This window comes from Herpailurus yagouaroundi, unplaced genomic scaffold (genome assembly GCF_014898765.1).
Source record: "Herpailurus yagouaroundi ecotype Mexico unplaced genomic scaffold, PumYag 164, whole genome shotgun sequence".
In the NCBI taxonomy this organism is placed as follows: Eukaryota; Metazoa; Chordata; class Mammalia; order Carnivora; family Felidae; genus Herpailurus; species Herpailurus yagouaroundi.
The window spans coordinates 49885106-49910122 of record NW_024412405.1 but is presented as its reverse complement, the minus strand read 5'-3'; the positions used below and the strand labels follow the sequence as shown (position 1 = coordinate 49910122).

The 25017-nt window shown below is 36.0% G+C and overlaps 1 pseudogene; it reads right to left on the bottom strand.

Annotated features, from left to right (window-relative positions):
- Nucleotides 1-8962: 8962 nt before the first annotated feature.
- LOC121037913 (tubulin alpha-1C chain-like) lies at nt 8963-9775 on the bottom strand (annotated as a pseudogene).
- Nucleotides 9776-25017: the final 15242 nt, after the last annotated feature.

The following is a 25017-nucleotide window of genomic DNA, read 5'->3' as shown; positions in this document are numbered from 1 at the left end:
TAACAATAGAGATACACAGATTAGTAATTGATCAAGTAGATCAATTACTTTGTGCTGAAGACTGACATTTAGATGACTTAAAGTACGACTGTTAATTAAGCTGGCCAAATGCAGAAGGATGGAGTCAATTGCATTCATCTTAAAGGAGGCTGAAAAACTGATGATACAGTAATAAACACTTTTGAATTTAAAGCTTTAGAAAGTCAGAATATGTTAGAAGAATCTTCTCTTTTATTTAAAAGAATGATATGTTCCTTGTAAATAAAGCAACAATCTTAATCCTCTTCTAGCTGTTGTGAATGTAGCTGAATTTTCAGGTTTCCTCTGTGTGCCAAATCAAATGCAAGGGCAGAAATAATATTGTTCAAAGTTTTGCCCAGTTTTACTAAATTTAGGGGACAGAAACATAAGTATTATCTATTTTATTCTTCTAAAGAATAAAAGGGATTAGGACACTCCTTTTCAAGCAAAATTCAACTTGTAGCAGCATTACACTCAGTTTCAATACAATCCTGCTGATCCGATTAAGAAGTGAAGTTACACAGGTGCATTATGTAGTTCACTTTGAAAGGAAAAAGCAACAGAGTTGATCAAAACATTTCTCCCCATGGCTGCATTGTCAGACAGGACCACTTTTAGGATACTAACAGAAAATGTGATAAGAATTGCTATTTCCCAGAATTGTTAAATGAGTATCTAATAATGGGTATCAGATGTTCTTTCCATTTTCTTCCTAGTCTAACTCTGTAAGATTCAATAAAAGAATCAGTAATTTTGACTACAAACATATCTGGCTTCCTGCTACCACCTACCTAAGTTAATTCTGTTCGCATTTCATATATGTGTATTAAAGCACTGAGTGTTCTCTTCCCAATGGTGCATTATGCAAAAGATTTAAAAGTATGATTTAAATAATATCTTCATTATACCGTAAAATAACTCCAATACTCTTTGAGTTGTCGATGAATAAAGGTATCTTTCCAATAAACAGAAAGATCGTATTAGCATAGTTTGCCAAAGAAATGTTAATCATATATATTTATTCAACTATTACTTGAGTACCTACTATGTGTCAGCTCATGTCCTGTATGATTGAAATATAGCAATAAACAGAATAAGAAAAAAAATTGCCTGCCCTCATTGCAGTCATATTCTAGTAGTAGTCGAAAAGCAATAACCAAATACATAAGTGAAGTATAAGTGTGTGTGTGTGTGTGGGGGGGGGTAATTGGTTTTGTGAAGAAAACAACAGAGCACAAAAGAGTAAAGGGTACAGGATGAAAGAGTGTAATTTTTAAATACAATTATAAGAAAAGTCTGTTTTTAAGTGGTATTTGATTAAAGACCCGAAAGAAGTGAGAGAGATATGCAAGCTGCTGTCTGTGGGAAGAGTATTCCAGGCACAGAAGGCAGCAAGTGCAAAGCACACACAACCATGGCTACATTTCAGAAACAACAGTAGATACAAGTGCAGCAAATGGGTGAGGAGATGAGTGACAGTGAATGAGTTCAGAGAGGTAACAGAGAAACACACTGTGTAGCACCTGGTAGATCACTGTATTTTAGCGAGATGGAAAATACTGAGAAGGGACGTGTTGAATGGAAATCAGGACGTGTTGAATGGAAATCTGGTTAGGGATGCTTGAAGTTGATTTGCCTGTAGATGTTTATACGGTAACATTGAATATTCAGTTGCCTAGGCAAGACTAGAGATCACAGGGAGGTCCTAAGTGTATCAATTATCAATTGGCAGGTGCATTTAATGCCACGAGAATACATGAAATCACAAAAAGAATGAATGTAGGGAAAAAAGTGGATGCTTTAGAGGACTTAGAGTTGGGGCACTACAATATTTAGTGGCTGAGAAGATGAGAAATCTGGGGGTAAAAATTAAAAGAGTTGGTCTATGAAGAAGGAAGAAAATCACATTGTTATGATTGTTCATATATATATATATATACACACACACACACTATACCTTATATATGTTATTAATATGTAACTTTTAGTCACTAAATTAGTATAGTTATTTATCCTATATCAAATATAGTATTTCTATTACATATGTCATATATTATATGATATAATAAATTTATATAATATTATACAATATATATATAAAATAAAATATTTTATACTGGACATTGTATATAAAAGACACATATAAACTAATCCTAAAGTTGTTGTTATTTCCTCCCTTTGAGAAGGCAGATAAGGAAGGGCTGTCATCTCAATTCAATCAGGCATCCATCTGGATCAGCACTGGGTTGCTGTTTTAGTTAGATTTAGCCACCTCTCTTTTCCAATGTCTCCATGACAAGATGTATTGTGTATTTGCTTCAGGTTATCCCCTAGTGGGACTTTGTCTCCTAAGTGCCATCAGGGTAAAAGAACTCAGCTTGGCTGTCCAGCCCAACCTCCAGCCCTCGACATCGTCATCTAAGCACTTAGAAATGTCCTACAGGGAAAACAGTCATGAGCTTGGAGGGGTCTCTCTAGATCCAATCCAGCATATCAGCCCATATGGTTATCACGAGTTTTGATACTTTCTCTTCCCCCAGCTGATTAATCTACCTAAATTAATCTACCTTAACATCCCTAGATTAAGTTTAACTCTCACCCTGTAAATAGAAAAGGTCTGACAGTCTTAAACATACCCAAGAATGGTTCTTTCCGCTGTTATTTTAGTTCATCTTATCTTCTTCACCTCTGATGTTTTAAATGTTAATTCAGCTTTTGTTTTCCCCAGTTGTCGCTATGAAAGTGATTTGCTCTTGCTAGCTACTCAACCGTACTTGGAAGTAGAAGACTAATTAGTCATTATCTTTATTCACACTTTGATAGTACAGGTTTCCCCCACTATCCAAAAGTACAGCACTCCAGTGAAAACTTTCTAAAGCCAAAACGGCATTAAGCAAAGAAGCAATGAACCACTTCAAAAAAAAAAAATCAAAAATCCTCTTTGATTGCTTTCATTTAATGAAAACACACAGGTCTGTGATAAAAGCAAAGGGATGTAAGGCATAAAGCGAACTTTCAGATAGCTGCAGAAACCTGTATTTGAGCATTTGAAAAAGGCTAATGAGTGACATGAATTTCAGCATAAGTGGTGGGGAAGTATCTATATAGTACAATCATACCTAGGATAGTGTTTTACTAATGAGCAAGGAGATTTGGATGGGAAGAGAGGACTTTAGCAATTGCTAGTGGTGCGATGTGAAGCCGGTTTTATAAGTTTTCCAAGCATCATGCCCTGATTAAAAATTCGATAAAGGGCACTCTCTTTGGAAACAACCATTCTAGCTCATCCTCAAAGCAATCTATGTAATACTTGAATACACCCCCGGCATTGTGAGTGATACATAACCCAAAAAACTGATCACAACACTTTCTCTCCCTAGTAGCACTCTCAACTAGGGTAAGAGGCACATTCTAATGGAAACAGCCACATTTGGCTTCCTGGCACCCAGGTCTCAGAGAACAGGAACTTAAAAAGTGCATCAGAGAACTAATCAATTGCCACCACTCACAATCATATCTGACATCTCTGCTACTAACCTGCAAAAGTCTCATCATTATTTTTAGTTTTACCAATGTAAATAGTGAAGTTCTCCTCCATATCAAAAAGTTTAGGTCAAGAGTTATACTGAAAGATTTCTAAGATCTCTTTGGTGAATAACATAACTCTTTTCACCATTTCTAGGATGAAAGACACTATTTCTGCCAAGAGCAACTGCTCAGTAATGTTGATTTTATGTTGTGAATATAGACATTTCATAGTTCAAGGTTGGAAACTGTAAGTAAGATAGCACATGCTATTTATGTGCCTTTACAAAATTAGATCGGATTATACCTAACAGGTAATAAAGCACAATGATTAAGAACTTGGGGTCTGGAAAAAAAATTAAAAAAAAAAAAAGAACTTGGGGTCTGGAGCTGGACTGCCAGATTTCAGAGGACTTCTGCTCCTTCCTAGCTGTGCAACACCAACAAGCTAATTATCTATGCCTCTGTTGTCTTTTCTGTGCATTGGAGACCTAATACTGCTTACTTGCACAATGTGTGTTAATATAAAGTCCTTAGAAAATTGTCTGGCACAGAATGAGCCCTAGATAAATATTAACCTTGATTATAACAGCCTTGTTTTTTTTTTTTTTTTTCTTCCCCAAAGAAGTATCATTAACTTCTCTGTCTCTTCTAGTTGTTATTTTGGTTTCACAGGGCAGAAAACTTCTCAAAAATATATCCTACACATCAGACTTTTATTTTTAAAATCTTATTATCTTTCCAAAGAAGTAAAATTCTTGAAAATCACCATTTTTCTTTGTTCAGGAAACAGTATTTTTAATAGACTTATTCAAGTAATGACATTTCAAATATCAACTCTTTTTTTATCCTCCCTCCCCCCTTAAATACATGGTGAAGTACTAGTTGTCCTAGGAGACACCAACAAGGTTGTAAAAAGAATCTACACACCCTAAAATCGATGGGAGATGGGCATATGTAAATTAAGTACTTATTAAGTCTGTAATTTCTATAGACTCACAGGGCTACACAGAAAAACCACAAACTTCTATAAGGAAAGGCCAGAGAGGAAAAAGGGGAAATTTAGGTATTAAATATATATAATCTCAATTTTATAAACAAAATGAAAATGACACAAAAATTGTAATAGATGATACACCAAATGTATATGGTGTTATCTTTCCCTGGCAAATTGGAATTCATGTATATTTTTAAATAACTCAAACTCATCGTGGCCATTGTTTCCCTGGAGCTGATAGATGGCATCACATTACTTAAATTCATACATGTAGAAATATCCTGTCCATTTCTTTAAACAATTTTAGTGGTTACAAAGTCATTTAGAAATAAACGAAAACCAGGTAAGATGTAAATCAATGTGAGTTCTGCAAAATAACAATAATGAGAACAGTTATAGAATACTTTGTTTCTCCCATATAATTATTTAATACAATTTTTGAATCCATATAGAAAGCTTTATTTTCAAATATATTTCCTCTTTTTTGGGGATTCTGTGATTTAATGAATAATGTCTACTAAAATTAATCCACTGTGAAGGAATTAAACATTTTTACCAAGGCATAAAACTAAAATTTGGGACAATATAGTTTAAAAAATTAACACAGTGTAAAGAATGATAAGCCTTAACTGAGGAAGGTCACACTATTTGACTGGGGTGTCAAGTTCAAGATGGATTCACATGGAGTGGTCAGATCAAACAGGGAGATAGTACCAGCCAGGTCATTTGGACTAGGATCAACTCCTGAGGGCATAACAGATGTTGCAGGTAGATTACTCTCCAAATAATCTCTCCTTTTTGCTTTACCTCTCTTGTGAACTCTAAATTATTTTCAAATTTCAGCGATGGTTATAATGTTTTAGTGAATCTTTCCTTCACTGTCCCAGAAGTTAGGTACTCCAGTATTTCTTCATGATCTCCTAGCACCCTGACCTTGCCACTATCATCATGTTTTATTATATCTTATGATTACATATTGCAATTTTTAAAACCAGATAAATATTTTACCCTTGTGAACCACTAGAATATGGAGATCATGTTTTATTCATTATATATCAACATAAAGTAGCATAGTTAAAAATACATAGTATCCATTCAATACGTATGTTTGTTGACTTAAATGAAACTTTCCATTTCAATTGTTTTAAATGCATAGTTCATGGTTTGTCTATAAAAATATATTTGTGTAAGAAACAGTCATTGTAGCTTTGTCACATCTCTGAAGGCAGTTTTTCACTCAACATGGTCCTATTCTTCTTGTTCACCATGTTGTTCTCATTAGAGAACCCCCTCCCTGTTAGCATACTAGCATGATAATACTATTTCCTTTTTAAGCCATATACATTAATTATATATATATGTATATATATGTATATATAATTAATGTATATGGTCTCTATATCTAGTCTATACATACACTATTATATAGACACTTTTTTTTTTAATGGAGGAGACTCACATTGACCAAGCATGCAAAGTCTGATTGTTTTCCCCATATTTAAAATGTATAAACTAACAATGAAATATAATCACAGACCCAGCATGGTTATGTCCCTATGACAAATCTAAAAAATTGAGTAGGAAATAATCAACAATGTGTAATCTTCTAAGTCAGTGTATTCTCCCTTGTCCCCTATGGGAGGGGATACTACCTTGCCAATATTAGCTTATCTGCCAACATTAACGTACAGACACAAGATTGGATAGTCAGCCAGTCTCCCTACCTCATTTCCAAATCTTTGAGGAGATTTAAAGAAGACTTCTTTGCTAATTTTACAGCCCAACCTTCAGAGGAGGTTATTAGTATGTTCTATTTCAATATTATTTTAAGGGGGACAACACATAACGTTTTCCTTATTACCACAGGTAATAAGTACTCAATATAAAATGTGTATTTTTTCACAAAATCGTAATAGAAAAGAGGCAAACAAATAATTTATTACTTACTTGTTCCATATGCTTTGAAAATATCTCATAAATCTTCATAGTAACCATTTGACACATATTTATTATCTCCCTTTTTTTCAAATGAAGCGGGGCTCAAAAACATTATATAACCTACCCAGATTGCTTGTGGGGCCAGGATGCAAACCTAGGTCTAACTCCATGGTGTACTTTCCATTATAAGTGGAGAGCCATAAGCAAAGAATCCTGCTATAACAACAATCCATTTGCAGACTAAAGGACAAAGATAACTACAACAAATCAACAAACTTACTAAATCAACAAAAATTAATTGTATATGCCTATAATAATATGCATAATTGTTGCTGTTTTGCTCAGTAATTAAGATGCAAACAGCTAAACATTTAAGTATATGGCTTTAGTTAATATTAAAAAGTCAAAGTATTTCTAAATCAGAACAAAGAAAAATCTTAAAACAGGAAGAAGTTCTACAATTGTTTTATGATTTTATTTTATTTTTGAGAGAAAGAGAGATAGACCACAAGTGGGGGAGGGCAGAGAGAGAGGGAGACACAAAATCCGAAGCAGGCTCCAGGCTCTGAGCTGTCCACACAGAGCCTGACAAGGGATGCAAACTCATGGACCTTGAGATCATGACCTGAGCCAAGGTCTAACTGATGCTTAACCAACTGAGCCACCCAGGTGGCCCTAAACAGGAAGATGTTCTAAGGTCTTACTTACTTAACTAATCTGAGCCCCCTTAATCTTCTATTGAAAATGATCTTCTAATTAAGCGGCGTTTATGTAAACCAGATCGCTTAATAGGTAGCATGTGAGTGACCTCAAAATCCTTTGTTTCAGAAACATAGCTTCCTGTTACAGAAAATACCTCCCCTACATTGCCAAAAATCTAAAAATGAGTGGCACATATCGATCAACAAAATCAATAAATGATCATTTTAGGTGGACATGGCAAAGGAAAAATTATACAGTAATTAGAGCTGGAATTCATGAAAAACAGAAAATTAAAAAGTCCAAGAAAAATAAAACAAATTAGGCTTTTTCTGGCAGACCAAAACACCTTTCTATAATTCCAGAATTCAGTTCTATAAAAAATCTGAATTCATTAATATATATAGTTTCTCTATGTAGTCTATATGTACACTATTATATAGACACTTTTTTCATTTTCTTTTTTTTAAGTTTATTTATTTATTTTGAGAGAGAAAGCACAAGCAAGGGAAGGGCAGAGAGAGAGAAGAGTGAGAGAGAGAAAGAGAGAGAATCCCAAGCAGGCTCCACATCGTCAGTGAAGAACATGACATAGAGCTTGAACCCAAAAACCATGAGATCAGGACCCGAGATGAAGTAAGACACTTAACCAACTGAGCCACCCAGGCACCCCAAAAACATAAGTGTTCTTAAATTGACAATTAATCAACAAGTTTGGATGGAATTACTTTACATAGACTAATGGTAGGCAAGAAGAGGAACAAAGGTTGGGACCAGATCAAAAGAGACCTTGAAATATGTAAATCCTGTGCATAGTATTTTCCAGAGTCTTGTAAAATGACTGAAAGATGCTCTGTCCCTGGCATAACATATTTTCTACCAGCTACTGAAACCAACACTAATCTAGATGCTGCTGTGAAGGGATTTTGACAGATTCAGTTAAGGCTCAAAACAGTTGACCTTAAGATAGGTAATTATCCTAGATGAGCTTTATTTAATCAGGTGAGCTCTTAGAATAAGATCTTCTAGAAATCACAGATTTGAGCATAAGAGAGATTTGAGTCAAGGGAGATTCTTTGTTGCTGGCTTTGAACTCTAGGGGGCTGACAAGGAATGTGGGTAGCCTTAGGGACTTGGTAACAGCCCACAACTAATATCCAGCAAGGAAAGGGCATCTCAGTACCACACTGCAAAAAAATGAAGTCTGCCATATCCATATGAGCTTAGAAAACTCCCAAGCTCCAGATGAAAACACATCTAGCAACACCATAATTTCAACCTTGTAAGACCTAAAGAAGAAATGTCAATCATGCCATGCCTGAACTCCTGACCCACAAAACTATGAGCTAATAAATAATGTTTGAGGCTGCCTGTTTATAGTAATTTGCTACGGAGCCCAATATAAAGCCTTCATCTTTCATTTCTTATTTAGTCTCATAAGGTTACCATAGGTATAAATTATATACAAATAACTGTACATATTAATGTGTATAATCCAATGGTATAGACATCTGCAGATTTCCATAATAACATCACCACAATCAAGAGAAGGGACATAGCCAACATCTCCCTCCCAAAGTCTCCTTATGTCCCTTTGCTTTTTGCTTTCTTGGTTTTTTTGTTTGTTTGTTTGTTTTGTTTTGTTTTTACATAGAAACACTACTTTTATTAACAAGTTAGGGCCACGATGGACAGCTTCCAGAACAAAAATAAGACAGTCCCAAGACAATGGAGAGTAAAATTGTAGCAGACAAGTTAATACTCTTCACACTTATCCTCTCCCTCAGCACTATCCATCGTCCTCATAATCCTTCTCAAGGGCAGCCATGTCCTCATGGGCCTCAAAAAACTGTCCTTCCTCCATGCCTTCACTCACATACCAGTGAACAAAGGCACGCTTGGCCTATATCAGGTCAAACTTGTGGTCTAGGTGAGCCCAGACCTCACCAAATGGCTGTGGTGTTGCTCAGCATGCATACACCTCACTATACTTTGGCCAGGTCTCCACCTGGTACCACAGTGGGAGGCAGGGAATTAATGCCAACTCTGAAGCCAGTGGGGCACCAGTCCACAAACTGGATGGTATGCTTGGTCTTGAGAGTGGCAGTGGCAGGACTGACATCTTTGGGAACCACGTCACCATGGTACAACAGGCAGCAAGCCATGTATTTACCATGGTGAGGGTCACATTTCACCATGTGATTGGCTGGCTCAAAGCATGCTCTAGTGATCTCTGCTACAGTAAGCTGTTCGTGGTGGGCTTTCTCAGCAGAGAAGTAGGGCCGTATGTGGCCAGAGGGAAGTGGATGTGAGGATAGGGCACCAAGTTGGTCTGGAATTCTGTCAAATCAACATTCAAGGTTCCATCAGATCTGAGGGAAGCAGTGATTAAATACACAATCTGGTTAATAAGGTGGTTAAGGTTAGTGTAGGCTGGGCATTCAATATCAAAGTTTCTATGACAGATGTCATAGACAACCTCATTGTCTACCATGAAGGCACAGAGAGTTCCAGAGTGGTGTGGGTAGTGAGGATGGAATTATAGGGCTCAACTACAGCAGTGGAAACCTGGGGGGCTGTCTTGTTGATGCCCATAAATATTCTGCTTCTCCTTGTGCCATCAAGAGTTTGCTGACACCCAGACAATAAGGAGCTTTGTGAAGTTGCAAAAAGGCTGTCTCATAACATTGAAAAACCTCCACTAAAAACAGTTACCTTTTTTTTCCCCCTTCTCCTCCCCCATGGGTTTCTGTTAAGTTTTTCAGGATCCACGTAAGAGTGAAAACATATGGTATCTGTCTTTCTCTGTATGGCTTATTTCACTTGGCATAACACTCTCCAGTTCCATCCACGTTGCTACAAAGGGCCATATTTCAAAAACAAACAAAAAAAAAAAAGAGGTTAGAGTGGGAGAGAGCCAAAGCATAAGAGACTCTTAAAAACTGAGAACAAACTGGGGGTTGATGGGGGGTGGGAGGGAGGGGCAGGGTGGATGATGTGTATTGAGGAGGGCACCTTTTGGGATGAGCACTGGGTGTTGTATGGAAACCAATTTGACAATGAATCTCATATATTGAAAAAAACAAAAAACAAACAAAAATAAAAAACAAAAATAAACGCTAAAGTTAAAAAAATTAAAAAAAATAAAAGAGTTGCCTTACTGCATTTAAGAAGGTGGCGATTCGTTTAGGTTAATTCTTAACTCTCTATTTCGTTGTTATTCCTTAGGCTAAAACTCAGGGATGAGTCTATGAAGATAGAACCAAAGCTTAATCTGAGAGAACATATCTCTTTTACCAACATTTTCACTGACTCTTTCATTGACTATGAATAAAATACTGGCATCTGGATTCTCTTCTCTGTCAAAATGAGTCTTTCCCAGAAGGTTGCTTTTTAGGTAAACATAAATCTAGGACGGTGATTCCCATATAATTTCCACGCTAAGACCCACCTGATTTCTAGTATAAGTATAATTTAGGGTTAAAATACAACCTAGTTTAACCAACACAAATTATTCAACAGAACACCTTAGGATATCATGATCCAATTGTGCATTGCTGTTATCAAATGTAGGAAGGTTTTCCTTCCGCAAATCATAAAAGACTAGTAGGAGTCACATTAATTTTAAGATGAGAAAACTAGAGTCCAAAAGGCTAAAGGAAACATTTACTTAGGGTATGACTTACTAACAATTTTCTTTACATACAATAAACCAATTAATAAAATGGTAATGTAAAATGTCAAAATCTAATGTTCTATAAATATGACAAGTGAGAACGTAATCAATGTTTAAATAAAGAAGACATTTCCTAACCATGAAAATTAACCAGAATAAGAGAGCTCTGCTTTAATGTTGATAAAAGTGTATCCTTAAGAGAAGGACTCTAAGATATTTTCCAAGGAAGCTATCACACAAATATTACACAAGCAAAATGTTATAACTCTGGGTACACTTTGTTTCCTCTCAATGCATCTGAATTCAAGACCATCACAAAAATTTAGCTTCCACATTTCTAGATTTAAATTTTGGAATTTCTCACTTATATTTTATAATCTCAACACTCCCTTATAACAAAATCACTGCCTCACATGTGGAATTTATTAGCCTACATTGGCTATCTAGATTTCGGATTCTCCCATCCTTCTAGTGATGATGTTCAGCACTGTGTTTTCTGATCCATCATTGTAATCTTGCAACAGCCCAAGTCCAGAGCTGAGAAATGGAAGTCTTACACACTTACTATGCACATCATAAATGCAACTGAACATGAGGCAGGTAGTTTCTGTTAATTCACCATAGCCATAACATACTCCTTGCACAATTTCTAATACATAGTCAGCTTATTGGTGAGTCATTAGTTTTAAAATTTTTTTTTCAACGTTTATTTATTTTTTGGGGGACAGAGAGAGACAGCATGAACGGGGGAGGGGCAGAGAGAGAGGGAGACACAGAATCGGAAACAGGCTCCAGGCTCTGAGCCATCAGCCCAGAGCCCGACGCGGGGCTCGAACTCACGGACCGTGAGATCGTGACCTGGCTGAAGTCGGACGCTTAACCGACTGCGCCACCCAGGCGCCCCGGTGAGTCATTAGTTTTAAGAAACAACTTATTTCCACAAGGATTTCTTGTCCATCTAATATGAAGAAGGTAGTCTGGTGGGTGATGAAGAATCACATAATAAATGGCAGATGATCCTGTGCATTGAGAATCTTATGGTCTCTACAGACTACATTGTGCATACCTGCTCTGATGGAGTTATACTCCCCTCCCCATATCCAACCATCCTGACCAGAACAAGGACCAAGAACTTCATGAGGGTAGAGCCAGGACTGGCCCAAAAGAAAGTAAGGTAAATTTTGTCTCGTAACCTTCCCAGTCCTCCTCTCCTGGTGTTACCTATCTCTGCTTGATAGCAGTCTGTCTACTCGTATTCTTATCCAATATTTTATAATGCATTAACCTAACCTCTCCTCTTCTTCCTCAAACTGGGATCAGGCTCCAAAATTATCTTTTCATCCCTACAACCATCAATCTCCCTTTCCAATCGTCTGAGTGTGAGAGATAGTATGTTTGCCAGGACTTACTACAAGCAAGGGTATAAGAAAATGGCAACTTTATTCAACACCATGCTTAACACTCAAAAAGTGCTCCTTGTACAGATGTTTTATACATGTAATATTACTAGAAAAGTAATTTAAAATAAAAGGCTATTCCCTCCACGCACATATATACCCAGAAACATGAAAACGATATGATGTAATCTGTAAGTAGTGTACTGGAATCTCAGCTTAGGCATTTATTATCTGTGTGATAGTAGGCAAACTAATTAAATTTCATGAACTTGAGTCTCCTAATCTCTAAAATGAAGATGGATAATAAAATAAAGATATATTTCATAGCAGTGAGATAATAAGTAAAGTTTTAGCGGAATACCTAGAGCATAGCCGACTCTCAGTAAATGCCATTTCCACGTTATTCAGGTAACAATGGCAATCTAATCTACCAAAAACAGGTAAGTATTTACTGTGCTTACTATTATAGTATCTATAAAACATGTTTTAAAAATTTATTTAATAATTGCAATTGTAAATGATAAACTATGTATCTAATTTCCTCATTTAAAAGAATCACACAAGCAAGTCTAGAAAGTAGTATAATCATTATATTAAGGAAACTGAAACCAAGAAAGGTTAAGTAACTTGCTTTGCATCATAATATAATTAATAACAAAGTCAAAGTATGTCTTTTTTGACTTATTTATGTGTTCTTTTTTTAATTTTTTTAATGTTTATTCATCCTTGAGAGAGACAGAGACAGAATGGGAGTGGATTAGGGGCAGAGAGAGAGGGAGACACAGAATCCAAAAGCAGGCTCTAGGCTCCAAGCTGTCAGCACAGAGCCAGAGGCGGGGCTCAAATTCACCAGCTGTGAGATCATGACCGCAACCGAAGTCAGATGTTCAACCCACTGAGCCACCCAGGCGCCCCTTATTTATGTGTTCTTTTGTCACCCTGTGCTGACGGCACAGGGAAGCTCTGCCTGCCACTTCAACTCTGTGTCTCCATACGCTCTCCATCTGACTCATTCCAGACAGAGAAATTCCATTTCCTCTTTGCTCTTGAGGTATTCACAAGATACACTGTGACTGGCTCTTTTTATTTAAAAAAAAATATTATTCATTTTTGAGAGAGAGAGAGAGAAAGAGAGAACAAGCAGGGGAGAGGCAGAGAGAGAAGGAGACACAGGATCCAAAGCAGGTTCCAGGCTCTGAGCTGTCAGCACAGAGCCCAGTGCAGGGCTCGAAGCCACAGACTGTGAGATCATGACCTGAGCTCAAGTCAGACACTCACCTGCCTGAGCCACCCAGGCGCCCCTGTCTTTTTATTTTGAATCTCCTATAGTGAAGATTTTCTCTGGCTAAATATTTTACCATCGATATTGTTTCTTAAAGTTTCCTGAAATTTGGCCCTACTTTAGGCCAAATTTCGGGATGATCCACAGATAGCGGGTAGAATTGAGAAATCGCAGTCATGACAATCCAGCCTTAAGAAAATGATTGGGTTTAACAATGGTCACGTGGTGTAATTCTGCCCAATGAGATGTCAGAGGAAATGGGCTTCTAGGGCTTCTCAGAAATTGTCCTCTCTCAATAAAGAACAAAAGACATGCGATTCTCTTTTCCTGTCTGTATATTACTATTTAGATGTTAACACCTGGATTTACAACAACCCATAAGCCATCCACCTAAATTAGCAGAGGAACAAGGTGGAGGGACTTAATGCCACCGCTAATCAGATAAATGAACTAAATCTTGAAGCACTCTCCCTCTGGACTTTGTTAGGTAAAGTAACAAATACTATTATTGATCAAATAAGTTTTAGCGGAGTTTTCAATAGCTGCAGCAGAACACATACCTCAAAGTGACCTAGTGATGAGCCTTTACTAGGATAACTTATTCTTTGTCTAGTGCTCTTTAAAAATTACAACATGCCATGCCTGGGGAGATACACCTACTCATCCTTGGTAGAAAACTGAAATTTTATTACTGTACGGAAAACCCTTTGAAACAATTTAGGGAAAGTAGCACATTTCATTGTAAAATGTAAATTTTTCTTAATCAACTCTCCACACTGCAGCCAAAACAATAACATATAAACTAAATGTCTTAAACTTCCTTAAAATTCTTTTGATACACTCCCAAGTCTGTTGCTTTCGCCAGTGTTTCTCACCCATGGCTGAACATTTTAATAACTCGGGGAGATCTTTAGAAATAATGATGCCTGAGTTCCCTACCTCCAGAGATCATGACATTCTAGGTCTGGGTATGGTCTGGGCTTCATGATTAAACGTGAAGCCAAGTTTAAAAACCCCTGCCCTAGAGATTAATTAGCTGGTTAAGGGTAAGACCTGAAGGTTTATATATACGTGTGTATATACACACATATATATACACAGACACATACATACACTTTTTCTTTTTTTTTAAGTCTCCAGGTGATTACAAATTAGCCAGAATTGAGAAACACTAGCCTATGAGACAAAGTACAAATTCCTTACATGGGATACAATACATTTTATTATTTCCCTCCAAATATTTTCAAACTGCCTTCCTAAGCAGGGACTCCTCTCTTGCTCTGTGTTCCAGTAACACTACATCAATTGGAATTTTACTTTATATAACATAAAAACTCAAAACCAGTGGCTGAAATAGAATAAAAATGTATATTTTTCTCCTATTCATAAAAAAAGAGTTTTAAGGTACACATTGATGGTTCTAAAGTGTTATCAGAGTCCCACACAACTGTTTTTTTTTTTTTATTGGCTAAAACTTAATCATATGGATAAATCCAGCTATAAGGCAGACTGACTACACTGCCCTTATAAACAAAGTTAGTGTTCTAACATATATGAGACACGAAGAATAGATATTGTTCGGCAACTAGCCTTATATGCCAAACTACATTAAACTGTCCCAAACATCATGTTTCTTTTGTCCCTATGTGCCTTCATTCAACTCTCAAGCATTACTTCCCCTTCAAGTCCCAGCTCAACCATCAGGTTAGCCACAAAACTCACTGTCCCCTTAGTTCATGTAAAACTGATTACTCCACCCGCTCCTTTATATAGGCAGATATCATTTTATGGCATTTTGCTTTATTGTCATTGGCAAATATTTGCATTTTTTACAAATTGAAGGTGTGTGGCAACCCTGTGTCAAGCAAGTCTTTAGGCATAATTTTTCTTTTTTTGTTCTTTTTAAAAACATTTTTTTAATGTTTATTTATTTTTGAGAGAGACAGAGACAGAATGAGAGTGGGTGAGGCGCAGAGAGAGAGGGAGACACAGAATCCAAGGCAGGCTCCAGGCTCCCAGCTGTCAGCACAGAGCCCGATGCGGGCTCGAACTCACAAGTTGTGAGATCATGACCTGAGCCGAAGTCGGATGCTGGACCGACTGAGCCACCCAGGAGTCCCGGCATCATTTTTCTAACAGCATTCGTTCCCTTCGTGTGTCTGTGTCACATTGTGTTAATTTTCACAATATTCAAACTTTTTTCATTATTATTACATTTGTTATGGTGATTTGTGTTCGGTGATCACAATTCCCTGAAAGCTCAGATGGTGGTTAGCAGTTTTTAGCCAGAAAGTATTTCTAATTAAGGTATTTATATTGTTTTTTCAAACATAATGCTATTGTATACTTCACAGACTACAGGAGAATGTAAACATAACTTTTATGTGCACTGGGAAACCAAAAAAACTCATTACACTCACTTTACTGCAACATTCACTTTATTGTGGGAGATTAGAACCAAACCTACAACGTCTCCAAGGTATGCCTGTACAGATTGATATCCCACAACCTAAAATATTGTATTGCACTTACATGTTGACATCATTCTCTTTCTTTTCAGACCTATTAGCTCCTTGAGGGGAAAGAAAGCTTTAAAATGTGAGTATTTCTGGCATCTAAAGATACTGAATAGAATAGTGGTTAAAGCACAGACCCCATAACTATTACTTGGGCTCACGCCCTGGCTCCAAAACATAGGTTCTATCTGTAGAAATTAGAGAAGTTGCATAATACCACAGTACCTCAGTTTCCCTGTCTGTAACTTTACATTTGGGTTGAGTAAATAGTGCCCATTTGATAAAGTTATTATGAGAGTGAAGTGAATTAATAAACTTAAAGTACTTCATATAGTTTCTGGCACATGGTAAATGCTATAGTAGAAGCATCTACAATTGTGACTCTGTCACCCAGCCTGAAATAATGCTACATTTATTGAATGAATGAATCATCCATGTGTATTGACTTATAAGTTTTAAATTATGAAGAGATTTATGTGAGAGGGATACAGAAGCATGAGACATTATCTTCACAATACAGAAGCTGAGACGATTGTTAAAATGAAAATGCTAGCATCTAATGTGCTACTTTATATGAGGGAGGTCTCAAATCCATGGAACATGTAATAAATGGTACCATTCAGAGGAAGTATAGTTCATTGACAGTAATTGAGAGTAATAAGGGGAAGTTTCACAAAGGCGGTATAGTTCAAGCTTGATATTAAAGGATGCACAGAGAAGATGCCAGAGAAAAAGCATTAGAGGTGATCTAGAAATGACAGTGTGGTCTGGTTTTGAGACACGGTGAGTAGCTTGATTGGAACAGAGCTTTCAGCCTGAGATATAGATTTAACAAAAACAGATTTAATAAGCATTTCCTGCATCTATCTGAGCAATGTTCCAGCCACAGCACTAGGTGTTTTCCCGCAAGTGTTAAGGGGAAAGTCTGGACAGACAGAGCAAGACTATAGAAATAAGGAGTTCTAAGAAAACTACGAGAATACAGATTTAATGTTGGTAAGGAATTTCATGAGGAACCTAGTGTATGAAAAGATTGTGATGTGGTGGTGTTCAGGAGCACTTGATAAAAGAATGGTTTAGAATCAAGAGGACAGCTAAGACATAATGCCTCTAGTAAAACACACTAGATCGCATAGCACACCAGGTGCACTTGTCCCAGAGCATTAGATTCCCTATATAAACAAGTTTCTGTAATACAACTGGGCTAAAATGTCTTTTTTTTGTTGTTGTTGTTGTTGTTGTTCAAATGTTTATTTTTTTATGGGGGGGGGGGAGGGGCAGAGAGAGAGGAGAACAGAGGATCCGAAGCAGGCTACTTACCGATAGCAGAGAGCCCAATCTGAGGCTCAAACTCATTAGCTGAGAGATCATGAGCCGAAGTCAGATGCTTAACTGACTAAGCCACTCAGGTGCCCCCCACCCATATGTCTTTTCTAAGCGCATTGTGGAATAAATAGCTGGGGGGGGGGAGATATCTACTTTAACAATACATTTACATTCATACTTTTATTGACATGATGTGACATTATTTTAATATTATGAGGCGAGATCATGAAGCTGACAAACATCTCTTTCCCTCGTGTTGTTGAATCTCTGAAAATTTATCTACATTGATCACCCTGTTTGAGTTGAATAAAAGTGTGGGAGGGGTTCCTATTTGAGCCTCCTCAAATATTTTTGTTTAAACTCATGCTTTAATACTTGTTTTAATAACAGTTTTTATAGGGAAGCACACCCTTTCTGGAGGCATTTTCTTTGCAATTTCCCCAAATTCTCTGTAGTGGTTAAAAATATTTCAGCAAGAAGAGATTAGATACCATGATACCAGTAAGATTGTGGAATAGGAAGCCCCAGACCCTCCTTGCACCCATGGAGACGCTGATTCAACAATACATGCACCAATTTTCTTTGTGTGAAATCCAAGAAATAGTTAAGGATCTCTTATACCCCAGGCAAGTGAAAAAACAGCCAAATCAAAGCTAGTAGGAAGAATTTTAGTATCTTCTTACCACCGTTCTCTATCCCCCCAGTGCAGTGCCACATGATCAGGAAAAAACTCCCAATTCTTGGCTTCTCCCTGGGGAATGAAAAAGAAGACTGGACCATATGGCCAATGTACTGGCTTTTCAGAGAAGGTACTTAAGGGACTGGCTTCTGTCTTGCCTGTCTCTGAGTATAGATAGGACCTAACATACTCTAGATGCCTGAAGACCCCTAACAAAAATGATCAGGGAGCATGCTGCTGCTCCAGAGGGTCCAATGGTATAAGAAACAGAGGCTAATACAGCTCACTGGCCTCCCCTCAAGAGATAGAGTGAAGAGTGGAGTGTACATCCAATATTCTGGCTTTTCAGGGGGCCTCTTTGAGGAATTAGTGTCTAACCCAATTTTGCTCACTAAAGAATCCCATATACTCTAGATGCCTGGCAACCTTTGAGAACAAAAAAGTATGGCAGCATGTTGTTTCAGAGGACCCATGGTACAGCAGATAGACACCAGAGGGAGCAAGAGATTATGATGTTGAAAAGAAAAGAAAAGAAAAGAAGAGAAGAGAAGAGAAGAGAAGAGAAGAGAAGAGAAGAGAAGAGAAAAGAAAAGAAAAGAAAAGAAAAGAAAAAAGGAAAGAGAAAAAAGAAAAGAGAAAGAAAAGAAAAGAAAAGAAAAGAAAAGAAAAGAAAAGAAAAGAAAAGAAAAGAAAAGTGGCAAATCCCTCTAAGGAAACTACAATTTCATAGAAAAGGTTCTAAAGGCCCCCAGTATTTCCAGGGCTGACTGGTTAAGGTCTTTCCTTTTAAAGAGTCCTTAAAGACTAGGAAAGGTGGCTGTTTTTTGTTTGTTTGTTTGTTTTGTTTTGTTTTGTTTTTCTTCAAGTATGTGGATACCAGTACAAAGTTACAAGGAATACAAAGGAAAATAAGAAAGGTCCTAATCAAAGAAATACAATAAATACTCCATAAACAGACCCAAAAGAAAAGAAGATATGTGAATTACTGGACAAAAGGATGATATGAATGACTGGAAAAATTTTCAAAATAATAGTCAAAAAGATGCTCATGAGTACAAGGAAGTGACACATGAACAAAATGAGAATTTCAATAAAGAGATGGAAGATATAAAAAAGAAACAAATTTGGAGCTGAAAAATAAATGAACTGAAAAATTCACTGAAAGGTTCAAAAACGGACATGAGCAAACAAAAGAATAAAAGATCATTTGAAATTTCCCAGTTAGAAAAGCAGAAAGAAAAAAGAAAGGAGAAAAAAACTGAAGAAAAGCTAAAGGAATACTGCCAAAGAGACCAATATACAATTTATGGACATCACCAAAGGAGAAAAGGGAGAAAAGGGGCAGAAAGTTTATTTGAAGAAATAGTGGCTGAAATTTTCCCAAGTCTAGGGAAGGAAATGGACATCAGATTGAAAAAACCCAATGATTCAAACTGTTGAATTGAAAGAGATTTATACTCTGTAAGTCACTTTTAATTTAGTATAAAAATTAAAAAAACAAAAATTTTAACAATAATTAAAATGACAAAAATTTGTTAATGGATACCCAATAGAAAATGATGTAAACTATGACAACAATAACATAAAGTGTGATAAAAGGTACTAAAAGGGTATAGTTTTTGTGTGTGATTAAACTGAAGTTGTTATCAGCTTAAAATAAATTGTTATGACTAAAAGACAGGTTATGTAAGACCAATGATAATTACAAAGAAAATATATTTAAGATACAAATAAGAAAGAGAAAGGAAGCAAAGCATGTCAACACACACACCACAAACAAAACAAAACAAAACAAAACAAAACAAAACAAAACAAAACCCACAAAGAGTCTAAGAGAAGGAAAGAGACACCAAAGAACTAAAAGACAGAATGAAAACAGTTAACAAAATGGCAATAGTAAGCCTTTCCCTACCACTAATTACCTTAAATGTAAATTAATTAAATTCCCCATACAAAAGAGAATAATTAAATGGAGTTTACAAACCACAAAATACAACTATACGCTGTGCACAACAGACTTGCTTTTAATTTTTATTCGTTTATTTATTGAGAGAGAGAAAGAGAGAGCATGTGCACGAGAGAGGAGCAGAGAGAGAAGGAGAGAGAGAATCCCAAGCAGGCTTCATGCTCAGCACAGAGCCCAGCACAGGGCTCAATCTTGCGACCATGACATCACCACTTGAGAGAAAATCAAGAGTCAAATGCTTAACTGACTGAGTCACCCAGTCGCCCCAGATTCACTTTCAATTTAAATTCAAACAAAGTCTGACCATTAAGGAAAAAGATATTCCATGCAAATGGTAAGCAAAAGATAGTAGAAGTAAGTATATTTGTATCAGACAAAATAGACCTTATGTCAAAAACTTTTCAAAGAGGAAAAGGACAGTACATAAAGATAAAAGGGTCAATTCACAGAAAGATGTAAAAATTTCAAATACATATACATGCAACATCTGACCACATTAATATATAAAGTAAATACTGACAGATCTGAAGGGAGAAATTGACAGCAAAATAACAACAGAAGGAGACTTCAATATCCTATTTTCAAAAATAGATAAAACATTTAGATAGAATATCAACAAGGTAAGAGTAGACTTGAACAACACCATAAACCAATCTACCTGACAGACAAACAGAGGATTCCACCTAACAACATAATATATATTTCTCTCAAGAGTACATGAAACATTATACGGGATAAATTACATGTTAGGTCAAAAAACAATGCACATATGCAGTAGGATTGAAATCATAGCAAGTATCTTTTCCAACCACACAGAATGAAACCAGAAATCAACAGAAGGAAAACCAAAAAAACCAAAATATGTAAAAATTAACACATTTTAGAATGACCAATGGATCAAAGAAGAAATCATATGGGAAATTAGAAATTATCTTTAGACAAATGAGAATGAAAAACACCATTAAAATTACAGGATGCATCAAAAGAAGTACTAAGAATGAAGTTTACATTGATAAATGCCTATATTAAAAAAGAAAGATCTCAAGTAAACTAACTCCACACCTCAAAAAACTAGAAATAAAATAAAGTAAGCCCAAGTTACCAGAAGGAAAGGAAAAAAAAAAAAAAGATTAGAGCAGAAATGAATAAAATAGGGGAACCTGGATAGTTCAATCAGTGAAGTGTCCAAGTCTTGATTTCAGCTCAGGTCATGATCTCATGTTTCCTGAGATTAAGCCCCATCACAGGTTCTGCACTGACATCACAGAGCATTCTTGGGATTCTCTCTCTCAGTCTCTCTGTGCCTCTCCCCTACTTGTGCTCACATGCTCTCTCTCACTCTCTCTCAAAATAAATAAATAAACTTAAAAAATAAATGAAATAGAGACTAGAAAAACAATAGAAAAGATCAATCAAAATAAGAGTTGGTGTTTGGAAAAACTGACAAAATTGGCAAAACTATGTAAGAAAAAAGTCAAATAAATATAATTAGAAATGAAAAAGAAGACATTAAATCTGATGCCACAGAAATAAAAAGGATCAAAAGAGACTAGTATGAACAATTACAGATTAACAAATTGATTTGTTAGTGGATATCTAGAAGATGGGGAAAAATTCCTAGAAGCAAACCACTAAGATTGAATCATGAAGGAATACAAAATATAAACAGGCTAATAATGAAGGAAAGGTTAAATAAGTAATCAAAAACACCCACCAAAAGAAGGTCCAGGAGAAGATGGTTGCATGGGTGCATACTATGAAATATTTAACAAAGAATTAATGTTAATCCTTTTCAAACTATTCAAAAACAATTAAAGTAGAAGGAACATTAGCAAACTCAATTTATGAGACCAGCACTACCCTGATACAAGAGCCAGGTAAGGCCATGACAAGAAAATTAACTTAAAGGTCAATAACGCTGATGAACATAGATTCAAAGACCTAAAAAAAGTACTAGCAAACCAAATGCACAGAGCATTAAAAGGATTATACATGATAACTGAGTTAGATTTATCCCTGGGATGCATAGATGGTTCAAAACACCCAAATCAATAAATGTGATGTGCCACATTAACAGAATGAAAGCCAAAAAATCACATGATCACCTCAATATAGATGCAGAAAAAGCATTTGATAAAATAAAACATCCTTTCATGGAAGAAAAAAAAGAGATAAATCTCTCAACCAATTAAGTATAGAAGGAATGTATCTCAACAAAATAAAGGCCATATATGACAAGCCTACAGTTAACATCATACTCCATGGAAAGAAAACTCTTCCTCTGAGGTCAGGAACAAGGCAAGGTTTCTCACTCTCATCACTTCTGTTCCATATATATATTGGTGGAAGTCCTAATAGGAGCAATCAGGGAAGAAAAAGAAATAAAAGACATCCGAATGAGAAAGAAAGAAGTAAAACTGTCTCTATCTGTAGATGACACGATCTTATATAGAGAAAATACTAAAAACTCCACATGCACGTGCGCACACACACACACACACGCATGCACACACAAATTCCAGAATAAACAAATTCAGCAAAATTTCAGGATACAAAATTGGCATACCAAAAAATCATTTAAAAACTGATTCCATTTACAATAGTATTTTAAAAAATAACCAGAATAAATCTAACAAAAGAGGGGAAAGATTTTTCCACTGAAAACTACAAAACATTGATGAAAGAAATTAAAGAACACACAAATAAATAAAAGATACTCCATGTTCATGAGTTTGAAGAGTCAATATTGTTAAAATGCCCATACTACCCAAATAAACCTATAGATTCAATGCTTGCTGTCAAAATCCCAATGGCATATTTTATAGCAATAGAAGAAATAATCCTAAAATTTACATTGCATCAGAAAGTATCCCAAATAGCCAAAAAAATATTGCAAAAGAAAAAAGCTGGAGAAATCTTACTTCCTGATTTTAAAATACATATCAAAAAATTAAATTAAAAAATATGTATATCAAAGCTTCTATGATTAAAACATCATAGTAATGGCATAAAAGCAGACATATATATTAATTGAATAAAATAGAGAGTCTAAAATGAGCCCATGTATACATAGTCAACTGACCTTCAACAGGGGTGACTGGAATACACAATGGGAAAAGGATAATCACCATAACAAATGGTATAGTAAAAACTGGACATCCACATACAAAAGAATTAAACTAGATTCTTATCCTACACTGCACAAAAATGGATTAAAGACTTAAATGTAAGTCCTGAAACTGAAACTTATGATAAAAAACATAGGGAAAAAGCTTTCTGACATTGATCTTGTCAATGGTTTCTTAGGTATGACATCAAACACACAGACAATACAAAGGAAATAGACAAGTGGGACTACATCAAACTAAATACTTCTGCACAGCAAAGGAAACAACGGACACAATGAAAACACAACATTACCAAAATAAAGATAACAAGTGTTGACAAGGATGTGGAGACATTGGAAACCCTGCACACTGTAGGGGATGTAAAATGGTCTAGCCTTTAGGGAAAACATTATGGAAGTTCCTCAAAAAATTAAAATTAAACTACTGTATGATTCAACAGCCTCATTTCTGGGTATATACCCAAAGAACTGAAATCAGAATCTCAAAGAGTTATTTGCATTCCCATGTTAATTGCATTATTCACAACAGCCAAGAGGTGGAAGCAATCTAAATGTCCATCAACAGAGCAATGGATAAAGAAAATGTGTTCTATGCATTGAATATTATTCAGTCACAAAAAAAAGAAAGAAATCTTGTCACATACTACAACAAAGGTGAATCCAGAGGGCACTATGCTAAGAAGGTAAGTTACTGAAAGACAAATACTACATAAATCCACTTACATGAAATATCTAAACTAGTCAAACTCATTAAATCAGAAAGTAGAATGGTGGTTGCCAGGAGCTGTGGGAAAAGGAAAAAGAGAAGTTGCCATTCTCTAGGTATAAATTTTCAGTCATATAAGACCCCAAAAAAAAAGTTCTAGACATCTTCTGTATAATACTATAATTATAATTAACAATACTATACACTTAAAAGTTTGTTAGGGTAGATCTCATATTATGTGTTTTCTACCACAAGAAAAAAGAGAGAAAATAGTTACGTATTTTAAGTTAAGTATTCCTCAACTAAAACCTTGGGGAAATTTATAATTGCAAATGTCCACATCTCAAAGGTAAAATAGTTAATTCAGCAACTTACAGATAACATCAGTTATCCAGGATCTTAGTTTAGTTTTGTTTTGTTCTGTTCTGTTTTGTTTCTGCAATCCTGAATATTGGTTTGGAATCTAGCTTGTTTCTTTAAGATTGTGGGATAGTCTGACACTTTTAGGTATTAAACCAATTGTGGTATCTGGCTTGGGTATGTCTCTCATAGGTCTTTTTTATTTGAAAAAAAAAAATCATTTCCCAGAGTGCAATCATCAGATTTCCAAAGTCTTATTTGCCAGTAGAGGACTATATTGTCATACGCCTTTGCCCTAGCTTCCAGGTAGGTGGCTTGCAAAGTGAGTACTTGGCAATTTTAGACTCTCTCTCGGTAGATGCCATCTTCAAGTCAATAAAATAAAATAATTAAAATGAAATAATTTCAAAAAGAAAAGAAAGGGAGATCGGTACTAATGATTGAGTAGAATTGGCAACCAATTCCACTACGTACTTCTTACCCTTGTGCTGTCTTCCACAAAGCAAGGTTAAATATTTATGATCTACCAATTATTCTATGGGTTAAGTCTTAGAATTTACACAGACTAAAAATGTAAACATAAAATGCGGGTTGGTTATTTCTTATTAAAGCATCTGATCTTTAAAGTTGTTACTGCAGGGGCACCTGGGTGGCTCAGTCGGTTAAGAGTCCGGCTTCAGCTCAGGTCATGATCTCGTGGTTCGTGAGTTCAAGTCCCGTGTCGGGCTCTGTGCTGACAGCTCAGAGCCTGGAGCCTGCTTCCAATTCTGTGTCTCCTCCTCTCTCTCTGCCCCTCCCCTGC